Genomic DNA, 12,477 nt, shown 5'->3' on the forward strand with positions numbered 1-12,477 from the left:
GGGGCCCCCCACCTGCTGGCCCCCCCCCCCCTGCAGCCAGCACCCGCTAGTGACCCCCCTCTCCAGAGCCCACACGCCTCCCCCCCCAATCAGCTGATCCAGGGAAGATTTCATGGCTGGATTCTGCAGGCGCCGGCCAGGAGACAGCAGGTGCCTGAGCTGGAGCTGGAGAGACCCCAGGCGCCCGGGCCCCCAGCCCCCCCGAACCACATTCCTCTCTTCCAGAGCTGGAAAGAACCCGGGTGTCCGGGCTCCCAGCCCCTCTCAGCCATGTTCGCTTCCTCCACAGCTGGAAAGAGCCCAGGCATCTGGGTCCCAGCCTGACCCCCAGCTTCCCCCCCCTCTTCCAGAAAACCCAGTGTTGGAACTTCACTGAAAGGCACCCGCCTCCCCGCCACCCCTCCATCACCTGTTGGGGGGGGGGGGGGACCCAAACCCCTAGGTTTTTTCTTTTATTATTCCCTCTCACCCCCGCCAATGCTGCTGAGTGGGGGTGAGGGCATTATGCCCTACTTGTTGGTGGGGGAGCGACTACCAAGATGCCCCTTCCCCCCCACCAGTGCTGCAAACTGGGGAAGGGACTTGCTATTAGCACTGAAATATGGTAACAGTTTCTTAAGCTTCTGACACACACACACATACATACATACATACATGTTGTTTTGTGTTGTGTTGTGTTGTGTTGTGTTGCGTTGTGTGGGTGGAAGGCCCAGCAGACTTGTCTGCAGACTGTATGCCATGGCTTCCTCCCAGTGATCCCCGCATTCTGGTAAAGACCTGCCTGACCCTGTTTCTTGCATTTTGCTGAATCCCACACGATTTATATGCTCAGAAATATGGTACATACCTTAGGTGAGCCTCCCCCACACAAACCTCCAGACTCTGAACCCCCTCCCCGCTCTCCACCAATCCCAGCCCGCCACTCACAACAATTGGCCAATAGGGGAAGGTCAACACACTAGCCAATGGGAGCAGGCAGGGATGCATGTTATTAAGCCTCTGCCTGGTCCCAGACCCTTGGAGCCTGGTGGGTGGAAATCCAGCTTCATCCTGCTTTAGGACAGGGGATTGGGCAGGGTTGGGTGTGTTATGATGCGTAGCTGTCTCTTGCAACTGTGTGAGCGTCAGCGGTGTGTGTTATGGGGGGCCCTGAACCTTGTCTCTTGGAGAGTGCAGTGACAGTGCTGTGTGTCGTGTTGTGTAGCACCTATTGCAGCTGTCTGAGCCTGTGCAATGCACGACGTGTGTGCATGGGGAGTGTGTTGGGGAGGGACCCTACTTCCAGCCTCTGGAAAGCCGCAGAGACCATGGTGGTTGCCTGGTTGTGTAGCTGTCTCTTGAAGCATGGGAAAGGAACCCAGGGGTCCTGGCCCCCTACCCTACAGTGCCCACTAGTGCCCCTGGGGGAAGGTGCGAGCAAGTGCTCAGTGTTGGGGAGGCCTGACCAGAGCCCCCCCTGGGGGTGTGTGGCTGGGTTGTGGGGGGCTCCACAGCTGGATGCACCCCTGTGCTGCCAGCGTGCTGTAGTGCCCCCTGGAACAGCCCACTGGCTTCTCCTAGTGTTGGGAGCAGCTGATCCTGGGGAGATTTCCTGACTGGATCCTCCAGGCTGGGGTCTGTGGGCAGCAGGTGCCTGAGCTGCGGCTGCGTCCAAAGAAGTCTGTAATGTAACACATCGCTAGTGGCCCCCATTACTAAAGGGGGCGTGTCGTTTCTGTGGTGGGCCTGGTCCATGACTTCCCCTGATGTGTTAAAAGGTCTGAGCTGGAGCTGGAAAGAACCCAGGTGTCCGGGCTCCCCGTACCCCTGCTCTCACCTCCCCACTTCGTCCCAGAGAGCCCAGGTGTCAGGCCCCAGCCTGCCCGGGAACCCAGGCATCCAGCTGTGGGGGGGGAGGGGAGGAGATTCCGGGTTCTTTCCTTTAGTAGGACCATGGGTGACTGGTGACACCTTAGTTGGGGGGGCACATGCCCCCCGTGAACGCGGGAGGTGGGGTCCCCCCCCTGCGGCCAATCCTGCAGACTGGGAAGCGGCCATGGTGCTACATCCGGTGCTCATAGTGGGGGGGCACTGGTGCTCCTACTGGCCCCCCCTGCCCATCGCCTAAGTGGGGAGTGCGGCCGGTCAGGGGGTGCACATGAATCCCCACGCACCGCCTACACCTTGCTACCGATTAGGACACCAATGCTGCTGGGTTGGGGGCAGGGCCATTCTTGCCCCACTGTGGGGTGTGGCTACCATATTGTCTTTCATACCTTACACCCCTTCTCCCCAACCAGCTGTGGGACATTGGGGTAGGGGCATGCTTACAGCACAAAACTATGGTAAGAGATCCACAAACAGAAGCTTCAGGAGCTGTTACCCTACTTCTGTGCTGATAGCATGCTCCCTCCAACACATATGTTGGGTGTGCGGTGTGGGTGGAAGCATGATCACATGCCCCTTCCCAACACACACCATACTTCTGTGCTGAAAGTATGTCTTCCCCCCCCCCCCCCCCCCCCCCCCGCCCCCCCGCAACCCACAGCTGTTGTGTGGAAGCCCCAGCAGTGATGCTTTTAGTCCGCGACTCCCTCCCCGAGGTGCCTTCATTATGGTAAAGACGTGACCGCATTTTGCTAAACCCCACGCGATGTATATGCTCGGAAATACGGCACGTGCCGTAACTGGGCTCCCCAGGCACACAACTAAAGAAACCTTTCTATTAAATGCTTCTTTGGTTTTTGCTCAGCTATGCAGCTGTTTCAAAACTTCTAAAAGATACTGAGCATGTTTTATAGCTCTTTGGCTTCAAAAGTGCCTTCTAAATGTTTATCTTTTCATCAGACAGGTACTTTTTTTTTCTTTTTTAAACACAGGAGAAACAGGATACAGCACTGCAGATTTCGTGTGTGTGTGTGTGTGTGTGTGTGTGTGGGTGTGTGTGTGTTGGCGGGGCGGGCGGTGTGCGCGAGGAACACGGCCGTGCTGGCCCGGGGGTGCAGTGCAGGTGGTGTGTCCCCGTCCCCCGTTACAGCTGCGCGGTCGCAGTGTGATGGGGAGTGAGGGGAGGCCGCGGTGGGGGTGTGTTGTGTGTGGTTGTGTAGCCATCTGAGATGCTGCAGTCACCGAGGGGCGCACGCGTGCGAGGAGCGTGTGTTCAGGGGGACCCTAAGCCCGGCCTCTGGGGGGTGCGGAGACTGGTGCGTGCGATGGTGTAGCGTTTGTTGTTGCGTAACTGCGTTGTGCAGCTGTGCGCGCCTTTGCATCAGAGCTGTGCGTGCGTTGGAGATCCTGAGCGTGTTCCCCAGGGTGCTGTAGAGAGTGACGCGTGTGCGCGTGCATTGTGCTGTGTTGGTGCGTGTGGTTGTGTAGCTGCCTCTTGCAGCCGTCTGAGCCCCTGCAGGCACTCGAGGTGGGCATCAGGATTGAGTATTTGTGCGGCACCCTGAGTTTGGTCTTGTGGGTGCTGCAGAGACTATGATGTGTGTGTTGTGTTGTGCTGTGTGTATGCGTGGTGGTGTAGCTGTTTCTTTCAGCCAGCCGAGGTCCTGCAGTGGCCGGGGTTGTGTTTGAGCGAGGTCCTGTGCAGAGAGGGGGTTGGTTGTTGTGGTTGTGGTTGTGGCTATGGTTATGTAGCAGACTGGCAGCTTTGCAGCCCCTGCAATGTCAAAGCTTGTATGTTCATAGGAGACCCTAATCCCCCCTTCTGGGATCTGGTAACGGTTATGGTGTGTGTAACTGTGTAGCTGCCCCTTGCAGCCATCAGAGCCCCTGCGGTGGCCAGGGTGTGTGCATCAGGATTGTGTGGTTTTTTTGTTTTGTTTTGTTTGTTTTTTTTAGGGGGGGAACCTTAAGCCTGAAGCTGCAGAGACCATGGGGGAAGGGGGGCGAGGGCGTATGTGCATGCGCGCATCAGGACTGTGTGTGTTGTGAGGAGTACAAGCCTCTGGGGTGCTGCAGAGGGCAAGCTCCAGGCGTGTTGTTTTTTATCGTCATCATCTTATTAACAGACTTGTTTAAAGATGTGGGTGGCGGGGGTTGTCTATTGTAAGTTGTTTCTGGCTTTCTATATATAAGTTGATAGTGCCCAGGTTGTGTTGGCAGGGGAAGAAGGGGTGTGGGTGGGTGACTTGTGTAAGGGGAGGTGTGTGTGTTATGCAAGTTGTGGTGTTGTCAGCAGGAGAAGTGTCTTGTTTTGTATTTGGCTCTGCATATGTAAGTTGCGCCCTCAAAGAAAGAGGGGTGCATGTGCATTACATGCAAGTTGTGGCTGTGTGTACATTGTGTCAGCAGGGGAAGGGGGTGTGTGTCTGAGGTGTAAAGGTGTGGTTGTGCCCAGGTTGTGTAGGCAGGGGACAAGTGTGTGTATGTGTGTGTCGTGGGCCTTTGCATCTTTCACTCCATGTTGGTGTGGGTGTCATGCCAGTTGTGGTTGTGTAAGCAGGCAAAGGGTAGGTGTGTGTGCACCTGCAGACAGCTCCACACTGAAGCATGCAGTTCGGGGCTCACACTTGAGCAGCTAGGTGTGAGGGGCACCATACGTTTCCTGCTGCCCCGCTCTTCTTTTCCCCCCCCATCTGCCCCCACGGCCAGTGCTGCCCCGTGCGCTTGCCAGGGGCTGGGGGCAAAATGACGGGGGTGCCTACGGCCAGGGCCACCTCCCTTGGTGACCCTGGTATACAACAGCCCCCCACAGCTCCCTTCTCACCTGCAACCCCCTGCTCCCCTTGGTGCCCCTCGCTTCTGATCCGCAACCCCCAGCCCCTTCCTCTTCCTTTCATTCCAGGCAGATTAATGCCGCGTCTCTTCCTCTCCAAATGTCCAGAGGCTTCCTGCTTTCCTCCCCCCTTCGCAAAATCCTTCTGCCGCCTCCAGGTGGGTTTTGGCATGACCCCAGCCATGAGCTGGCTAGGCCCAGGCAGATAATGTTAATGGGTACTTGGAGCTGATGGATCAGAGCAGGGCAGGCTGGGAGCCGGACTGCTGGGTTATTTCCCTAGCTCTCAGAAGGGAGTGGAAACTAGTGGGTTAGATTAGAGCAAGGGGATGTAGTGGGGAGGCCGGACACCTTGTTCACTTAATCTCCTCCCATGGCTTGAAGGGGACTCTGGGTAACCTGTTCAAATCAAGGTTAACAATCGGATATGGGTAAAAAGGTTACTAGTTAAAATAAAGATGTAATCTTTATTATAGTTGCATACAGTTGTTGGTAGTAGTATCAGCATTAACATTTACTATTATTACCACCATTAATATGATTTATATTATTCTTACCATTAATATGATAAATATTATTAGTATCACAGTTAATATCAGCAATAGTATTAATAGTGATGCCAATAATGTTAAGCATTAATGATGATATGATGATTATTATTGGTAGTATCACTATATATAACAATATTGCCATTAATGATTACTGTTCTTGATACGAACACTGATATTACTATTAACCTGGTTGGTATTAACATAATATTAATGCTGCTGTTATTACAATTCACAATAATAATAACTATATTAGTATTTACTACTAATAAGAATAATACCAGCAAATTGCTTGTCAAGAATGATGGGGGGCCAGTGGGGACAGAGCCCAGCGTCCGGCCCTGCGCCTCCTGCTACCCCGGGCCTGACCCTGGTTCCCGCCCCCCCTCAGGTCTGGGGTGCTCCCTTCCCTCTCCCTGGCTGTGGCAGGTCCAACCCTGTTCCTTCCCTCATCCCTGCCATGGCAGCCCTGACCCCATTTCCATCCCCACCTTGCTCCACTGCAGCTTCTTGCACAGGGGGGGCAGCCCAGCTGCACAGGCCTAACCCCGCTCTGTCCCCTGCTGTGGAACCTGCACTTGTTGCATATGTTCAGGCAGCAGAACACAGCTTTGCCCTGGCCCTATACTGTCACCACCCCAAGACCCTGGGGTCTCCCTGGCTCTGGCTACAGCCCCATCCCAGCCGTGCTCCCTGCCCACACGAGTCCTGCCCCCAGCAGTAGGTGTAAGTTGGATGGACCAGGGTGCCTGGGCAGCAGGGCTGCATCCAGCAGTGGCTGCTGAGAAGTGGATTCTGCCATGGGCCCGTGGGCCAGACTTTGCCCACCCATGCCTGGTCTGTATCCACGGCATTCTCTTCTGTGACACTAAGATGTAGCCAGCTCTGTGGTGGGATCCTCTGGATATCCAGAGTTCTTTTTCCTGACACTGAGATGCAGCCACCTCTGAGGTGAGAGCTGTTGTGGATCCATGGCTTCTGTTTATTTTTCTTATTTTTTTTTTTTTTTTTAAATCCATGGCTTTCAGTACAGGAAACAACCAGCTTGTTCTTAAAGACAAGTGAGTCTTGGTTAGGGTGTGTTGTGTGCCAGAAAGTATGTTAATAGCCTGAGCTATTTAAAAAGATGGCTGTGATTAGGCAAAAAAACCTTGGTGACCTTTTGATTTATGCTTTTTAGGCCTGGACCCAGGGGGGAGAGGGGTGGGGATATTGAGCCTCCTACAAAGGCGTGCCTGGACCCCCCCATGTCTGTGCACGTAAGAACAGGAGGCAGATAAAGAGGAACAAGGAGTTAGTGATGGGACAGCTGCAGCTTGGGCTGTTCAGGTGTCCTCGTTCCCACAATCCCAGCAGGGTGGGGGAGATGTAGGAGGGGCTCTTCCCTTCCAGTCTGGCTCTGGGCTTCCCCCTCAGTCCCCATCCTGGCTAATGATACCCCTCCTTTTTCTCCTAGGCTCCCTGGATACAGCAACCAGGAATCAGAAGAATGACTGGAAGAAGATGCAATGCTGGGTGAAGACACTACAGGCACCCTTGTCCTGCGTCTTGCCCAGGCTAGGAATATGGCTGCTATAGCAGCTGTGGCCACCTGGAGCGTCCTTGCTTCCTGCCATTGAAGAATGGGGATGAGGGGTGGGTGTCCTGCCAGGCCCAGGCACGAGGGGGTGCTGTGGCTCCCAGCTGGATACCTGGGGTGCAGGATCAGCCAGGAGGTCCACTGCGGTGGTGACTCAGATGCTGGGGCTACAGCAGGCTGCAGGGCTGGCGACCTCTGCTCACAGTTGTGGACACCCAGAAAGCCTGAGCCAGGATGCTCTGGGGTTCAGCCTCACAGGACACCTGGGTTTTGTTTCTGCCACTGACACCCTGTGTGATCTGGGGCCACTTGGGTCACCTCCCTGTGCCACAGTTTCCTCACCCATGCCATATGCTTCCTTCTCTGGGCATGGTGCCTCATGCCTCCATTTCCCAGGTGAACTGGTAGCATTCTGGGGAGTATGCTTCCTTTCTAAGCTGCTGTCTGTAGCTCCTTGCAGGCTTAGATGTCACCACAGCTGTTGTGTTTCCAGGTATCCGTGCCAGGGAGGGCTACGAATGCATCTTTAACAGCCCTGCTGAGGTGGAGCTGTCATCGCAGGACTAGTTCCTGGGGCTTCAAGGTGCGTTGGCCTCAATCCTGGCCTGGCCTAGTCCCACGACAGGGGTTTGGCTGTGATTAAGGAACCTGGGTAGGAGAATGGAGGGAAGGTCAGTTTCACTCTGCCCGCAAACACAAGATACTGTATTTTCTGGTATAGTATGCACTTCCTCCCTAAACTTGGAAGAGTTTCTGCCACAGACTCTCCCTGGGCAGCCTTGGTCATGCCACCTGTCTCAGTCTCCCCAGATGCAGCCCTGTACTGCTGCAGCCTGGCTGGGTCTAGTCGGCCTCTTGGCACAGACAAAGCCTCAGTTTTATGAGAAGGGGAATGGTGATCCTCTCCTGGGACCTGCCTCCTCCCCTGTCTGGGGTCCCCTCCAGTGCTCTCAGTACCCCCGTCTCATTTCCCCCTCTTAGCCCTGTCCAGGTCTCGGCTACCTGGCATTGCTGGGCAATGTCCCCCAGGCTGCCTGTTGCCTACTGCCTCCCTTGCACCCCTTTTGTGACCTGCTCCTTTTTCACTTGCACACCAGCTCCATGGAGTCCTGTCTCCCTTCCCTGCTGCCCCAGGTTAGGCCTCTGGTCTATATTTTGTGCCCCTGCCCCCAACCTGCAGCTAAGGAGGCAGCAGGAAGGACCCCATCTTGTTGGATATGGCAGGGTGTTTTTATTTGGAGAAGTACAAGAGAAGGCAAAGCAAGTTCCTTTGTGCTATATGCCAGTTTAGTGGGATATTGTTCATCACTAAACATTACTAGGGAAAGCTGTGTACAGCATAAAATACACAGGCAAACTCACTGCCATTGGGAGGGGGTGGGGTGGTGTCAGGCTCCCCAGGATCTATCCTCATGGTTGAGACAAGTTTCAGACTCCCACTCCTCTACCTTTTGTGTGGAGGAGTTTCACGGGTTCAAATGCCTATTGGGCCTTGTTGCACATTGCATTTTGCACTGCTCATTAGTGCTAGCTTCAACTTGCAGCAGTTGCACCTAAAGGCTAGAAATTGTCTCCTGCCTGCCCCACACTGCACAGCTGGGACTTGCCACTCTGGAGAGCTAGTGAGTAGGGGGAAGTTTTCTCTGCAGGGCTGGGGAGTCAGGACGGGTTTCTATCCCTGCTCTAGGTGGGGGTGTGAGAGATGGGTGGTGGTGTGGGGGGAGTAGTGAGAGATGGAAAGGAAATGGGGGTGAAATTAAGTAAGTTGGCTATTGAAAGATAAAATACGTAAAGACAAGAAACATTGAAAAAGAGGAAAAATTAATCTTGTGTGGTGTTTGAGGTGTGTGCATTGGGAGGGCTGGTTGTGCTTCCTGGTGTGTCTGGGAGTTGTGAGAAAAGGCACTTCTGGAGAAGCTGCTATGCCTGCCCCAGGAAGGCAGTCTCCGCTCATGGGGACCCAATTGGGTGCCTACCCTGTTCCCTACTCCCCACTTCCCCAGACTCTGCTCCTGGACCCATCTGTGACTTGGCTAGCTGGCATCTACTTTTCAGGCTGTTTGCATGGGGTTGCACCTCTGGGGGAGGGAAGGTTACAACCTCAGGGGCAGCAACAGGAGCTGGCTTGGTACCAGAACTGCTTGCTGGGCAGTAGAGCTCAGGGGGTGGAAAGATTGAGGCTGGAGGCTGCAAGTGAGAGAGGGACAGAGGGAAAAACCCTGTTCACTCCCTTTCAGCACTTGCTCTCTGCTGCTGTGTGACAAGAGGTTGGGCAAGATGCAAAGAATGCGTGTAGCCACTAAAGGGGACCACATCCCACTGAGAGCGAGCTGAACAGCCTGGAGACTCTTATAGCTACTTTCAGCAGCATTATGTACCTGCACATATAATAGCCTAGTGGGTAATGGGCTGAATAGTGGAACGTCAAGACTTAAGAACATAGGAAGTGCCATTTACTGAGACCACAAGTCTGTTTTGACTTTCTGGTTCATTATCTTCTCCCTGATTCCTGCTAATGTCTGTCCACTCTAAAGGGGTGAAGGCCTCTCTCCCTTTTTTTAATGATAATATAAGAACCAGGGGTCAACAAATGAAACTAGCAGGGATTAAGTTTAAAACAAAAAAAGTTCTTTTTCACTCTCTTACATAGGAGGAGAGATAAAAGAAGCCAGGCCTATTCAGTTTAGGAAAAAAGACGATGGGGGACTCAGGGCTTGCAAACAAGTATGAAGACAGAGTCAATAGAGATTTATTATTGACTGTCCCCATACAAGAACCAGGAATCATAAAAGGAATCTAGTAGGCTGCAAATTTTAAAACGAAGAAAAGGAAGTTCTGTTTCCCCCAGTGTGTCATTAAAGTGGGGCTCATTGCTACCAGCTGTAATAGAAGTTGAGAGTTTTGCCAAATTCACAAAAGGATTGGAAGAAAGGGGCATCTGTAGCTATTGAGCATGGGAGCGAGGGGCACAGCTTCTGCGTAAGAGCTCCCTAGACCTTAAGTGCTGGAGGTGCAAGCGGGGGAGAGAGAGTTGGAAAAACTCTGGCCAGATCCGGTTCACTCTGCCTTGCAGCATCTGCTTTCTTCTCCTGTTGGGACAGAGGCCTTGGCAAGATGGACTCATGGTCTGACTCAGTAAATGGCAGTTCCTATGTTCTGAAATTGTGATGTTCCACTATTCAGCCCATTATTACTCACAGGTCATTAGCCATGCTGTATACAATGCTGGCTGAAAAGAGCAGTATTAGTCCCCAGGCTATTCAGCTTGCGGCAGTATCATCTAGTCCCCTCTAGTGGTTTCATGTGTTCCTTGCATCTTTCCCAATCTCATGTCACAGGAAGCAGGCTGCCCCTTCACTGAAGCACCCTCTTGCCCCAGCCAGCCAGGGCAACATCTACACATGTGCTGCTGCAGAGTTTTTTTCACTCCAGCCTGATAGTAATGCACATGTAGATGCGTGACATTCACTGTGTAGCTAATTATTCCATTGCACAGTAAATGTCTTGTGTAGTTGTGCCCTGTGATTCCCTAGTGTGCAAACATGATTCACAAGATGAGCTCAGAGATTTCAACAAGGCATCCATAGTGTTAAAACCATTTGCCCTGTTGTGGCTTTTTTGAGTTCTTTGCAACGGGAAAAACTGCTCCACCCCCACCCCTATGCTGTCAAAAAATGAGTGAAAACAAACCTGGTGTTTTCCAAGGATTACCCTTGTGTCTGTAACTTGAATCTAGAAAAGTTGAGAACCACAACACCATGGGCCTATGTGCTTTATTGAAATGAATACATCAAGCTATTGTTCATGCCATGCATCAAGCACACCTGCCTCCCATACTGAAGTCTTATGATGTGGTTGGGAAAAGATTTAAGCTCTTCCAGATGGTGTTTTTTGACTCCTCAACACTATTAGAAGCTTTGCAGTGGAACACTCTTGATGTGTTGCTTCTTGATGGGAGTTCATAAGGTCTCTGACATATGTCTCAGTACATTTAAGGTAATATTTAATTTCATCTGAGGAGGCAAATGCAAGGAAGTTAAGTTCAAAACACTGACCTTCTCCGAGGCCCCGTTGTCAGTATCTGTGTTCCCACCAGGAGTTCCCAGGTACAATTGTGAGCATCTAGTGCTTCCCAGGTGGGCTCGGAGCAGGCCCTAGTCCCTGTGCAGCCATGGCTTTCTCTGCGGAGAGGCCGTGGCTCTCTGTGCAGGTTGTTTCCCAGAGAGTGCTGGGAGACTTTACCTGTGCTTCCAGCAGGGCGAGAATAAGAGGATCCAGCCTGCCAAAGTAGACGGTGTCCAGCCCAAATGAAAGTGGAGATTGAGTGCTCGGCTCTGTCCCCAGATTGGTCACCTCATTGCCACTTAACATGCTGCAAAGCATTGGAATTATTGGGTGGGTGAGGTGGAATGAAGCTTAACTGCAAACTGGTTTAATTGTAGATATACCCAGGAAACAACTGGAGACTGGACGTACACCTTGCTGGGGTTATTTGACCCCAGCAGTCTTTCTTGCCCAGAGCAGGGTGGCTGGACCCAATGCTCTCGCAAGGTCCCTTCCAGCCCTAAAACTTCTGTAAATCTGTGAGTTTAGCCAGATTCACAAAGGGATTGGACACATTCTTGGAGGAAAGGGGTATCCATAGCTATTGAGTATGGGAGTGAGGGGTACAGCCTCTGAACCAGAGCTTCCTAGGTGTTAAATCAGCAGTTTTCAAACTTTTTCAGCTGAACCCCCCTTTTGAGTTACAAATTTGTTTGTGCTCGCTGCCACTGCTGGACAAGAGCTAAGTGGAGTGGAGTAGAGTCAGATTTGGGCTGCCTGGTTGAGGCTTCCTGCCCTGCTGCTTTTTACTCGGGAGTCCCACAGCAGCCACTCGTTCCCTGCCAGCCCAGCAGCAAGGGGTACAACACCCTGCTTGCCATCTCCACTGCTGCCAGGCAGGCAGGGGGCACCTTGCCACAGCGGTGTGGCCACCGCAGGACCTCCAGATGGAAGGCAGCAGGTTGGGAAGCCCCAAGCCTGCAGCAGGCAGCCTGCATCCACCTGCCCTGTGCACAGATGGGGGGGGGGGGGCACTTGCCCCCACCACATGGATGAGATGCCCATGACTCTGTCCTGCTCCATGCCCTGGCCCCTATTACCTGTCAGCTCTGTCTGACTCATGAAGGACTCACCACCCGTGGCCCTGTCCACCTCTGCCTGAACCAGAACTGATCAGAAGAAGGACTTTTTTAGGAGATGCACCTAAACCCCTCTAGACAAGGTGATAGGAGTGAAGCAACTCTCCTGGTCTCATTTACATGAGAGATGGGACAAGAATGAATCTTCAGTAGCATTCAGGATGGAGAACAGAGATTCCAAGGCAAGGGCTGCACTGAACTCTGGGACCAGAGAAGCAGGGGAGCACTGCATGATGGGGGATCCCTGCTCCAAATGCTAATCAGTCCACGTCTGTGCACACCCAGCTCAGCAGTTATCAAACCAATTCTAGTAATGACTCCTTTATTGGTACCCAAAACACTGAGTCTGCCTGTCTGTATTGTGAGCTCCCTCAGAATAATGCCACCCATAGCCAGGAGTGAGCAGTTTCTATTATCCAGCACATAAGCCATCATTTCTCATAAACAAACCTAGTGCTCTCCCTTGAG

General features: G+C 52.9%; 1 long non-coding RNA gene across 2 annotated transcripts; it reads left to right on the forward strand.

Moving 5' to 3' along the window:
- Nucleotides 1–2,919: 2,919 nt before the first annotated feature.
- Nucleotides 2,920–12,209, forward strand: LOC112552128. 2 transcript variants are annotated; one of them, XR_003096489.1, is made up of 3 exons: nucleotides 2,920–4,857; nucleotides 6,276–6,308; nucleotides 6,704–12,209. It is a non-coding gene; the product is annotated as an uncharacterized LOC112552128 (long non-coding RNA). The 2 variants fall into 2 exon arrangements; XR_003096488.1 differs by lacking the exon at nucleotides 6,276–6,308 and having other exon boundaries at nucleotides 2,920–4,433; nucleotides 4,769–4,857.
- Nucleotides 12,210–12,477: the final 268 nt, after the last annotated feature.

This window comes from Alligator sinensis, unplaced genomic scaffold, assembly GCF_000455745.1.
Source record: "Alligator sinensis unplaced genomic scaffold, ASM45574v1 scaffold1378_1, whole genome shotgun sequence".
NCBI classification, from domain to species: domain Eukaryota; kingdom Metazoa; phylum Chordata; order Crocodylia; family Alligatoridae; genus Alligator; species Alligator sinensis.